Here is a 2270-nt window from a genome sequence, read left to right as displayed (position 1 = left end):
TATTTTTTATTTGTGAACTGATGTTCAGCTGTTCTTTTTAATAGTCAACTTATTTTCGGGTCAGTGTCATAAAAGCACTGTAAACACTGCCACAGACATGAAGATATATCTTTCATTTCATCATGCTGAATGCTCACTAAAAACTGAAGCAGTCATCACGTTTTCAGACCATTTCAAGTTTTATTTTGACTAGGCCTGTCACGATAACAACTTTTTGTTGTGCGATATATAAAGTCACGGCAGCTAAGGGGTCTCTGCTGAAAGTCTACGGACTGAATGGAGGCAAGCCTCCGCTGTAACTTTAGCTGCAGGTGTCGCTGTTGGACAGTGTTACTTTATAAAAACGAGCGACTTTTATACTTTTAATGCCATATTTAGTAATATTTTCGTTTTATGTTTGTAATATCTATTATTTTGTCATCCAATTTTTTGAGGAGACACTGCCCCCCTTGCCTCCTCGGAGGGAACGCCCCTGATTGTACTGTAACTGTTGCACTATACTGCTGTAATATAAAGAAATGCATCAAATTGCCTCACATACAGATATAATTTCTGTATGTGTTACAGTTACAGTAATCAGTACTTCAATTTTTGTAGGACACAGAGACGACCACCTGGTGGAGGCAGGCAAAGGCTTTTGTCAGAGGAGCAAGAAAGGGAGCTGGTAAACATTTACAGTAATCAGTGCTTCAATTTTTGTAGGACACAGAGACGACCACCTGGTGGAGGCAGGCAAAGGCTTTTGTCAGAGGAGCAAGAAAGGAAGCTGGTAAACATGGTCATTGCCAACAATGTAATCCGCCTGCGAGAGATTCAAAGGAGAGTGATTGAAGACAATCACCAATTTAGAGGGATAAATGCCATCAGCCACTCCACAATTGATCACATCCTCCTAAAGCACAGGTTCTGGATGAAACCGGCATACCGTGTGCCTTTTGAAAGAAATTCTGACAGAGTCAAAGACTAACCTCTGGAATATGTTCAGGTTTGAGTTTGTACTATAAATTGTATGAAGTATTGTGTATTGTCACAGTACAACTGTAAGCTACAAATAAGTATGTGATGGTCTGCCATTTGTACACTCTTGAACTGTGTTTCAGGGTAGTCATACTCTGCTGTTTAATGTTTTTTGCAGAGAATCTTTGAGATTGAAAGCCGGCCTGCTCCCCATGAGATTATCTTTGTTGATGAGGCTGGGTTTAACCTGACCAAACCAAAAGAAGGAGAAGGGGGAGGAACATAATTTGCCATCGGGCTATTGTGAATGTCCCTGGCCAACGAGGAGGGAACGTCACTATGTGCGCGGCCATCAGCCAACGAGGGCTACTCCACCGCCATGCCATTCTTTGACCTTATAACACTATGCTCCTCCTTGGTTTCCTTGATGGTCTAAGAGAGCGTGTGTTCCAGCTTGACCAGAAAGAGCCAGCACAACCAGTGCAGCCTTGCTACGTTGTTGTTTGGGATAACGTCAGCTTCCATCGCTTCCATCGCTTAGGGGACCACAAGCAAAATAACTTATTACTGGTTTTTGTAGTATTGTTTTGAATTTATCACATTATTGTGTAGGACTGTGTTGTAGTGTGTGTTTTTGAGGGTTTGTGTGTCATGTCTGAAGTTTACTTCTTCAGCAAGATTGAGTTGTTTTGAGTGGAGAGCTTCATTTTGACCTGAATAAAGGATGTTCGGGGAATTGAGTTAGAAGTTTTGGATTTGTGTTTAGAGTTTCATGAGTCAACCTTTCCGGGGGAGTTCGTTTTGCCTCCTAAACACCTTTGAGCAGGGCTGGACTGGGATAAAAAATCGGCCCAGGCATTTTTTGGTCCAGGTGGCCCACCACCATTTCTATATATATACAGTATATATATATGATATACACTACCAGTCAAAAGTTTTTGAACAGTATGATTTTTAATGCTTTTTAAAGAAGTCTCTTCTGCTCACCAATCCTGCATTTATTTGATCCAAAATACAACAAAAGCAGTAATATTGTGAAATATTTTAATATTTAAAATAACTGTTTTCTATTTTAATATATTTTCAAATATAATTTATTTCTGTGATTTCAAAGCCGAAATTTTTGCATCATTACTGAAGTCACATGATCCTTCAGAAATCATTCAAATATTCTGATTTGCTGCTAAAAAACACATTTATTATTTTTATTATGTTGAAAACAGCGGAGTAAAATTTTTCAGATGATGAATAGAACAGCATTTATCTGAAATGGAAATCTTTTGTAACATTATGAATGTCTTTATCATCACTTT

The sequence above is a fragment of the Sinocyclocheilus rhinocerous genome, unplaced genomic scaffold (genome assembly GCF_001515625.1).
Source record: "Sinocyclocheilus rhinocerous isolate Xijiao unplaced genomic scaffold, SAMN03320098_v1.1 scaffold3023, whole genome shotgun sequence".
Classification (NCBI taxonomy): domain Eukaryota; kingdom Metazoa; phylum Chordata; class Actinopteri; order Cypriniformes; family Cyprinidae; genus Sinocyclocheilus; species Sinocyclocheilus rhinocerous.
Note: the sequence above shows the minus strand (reverse complement) of the source record.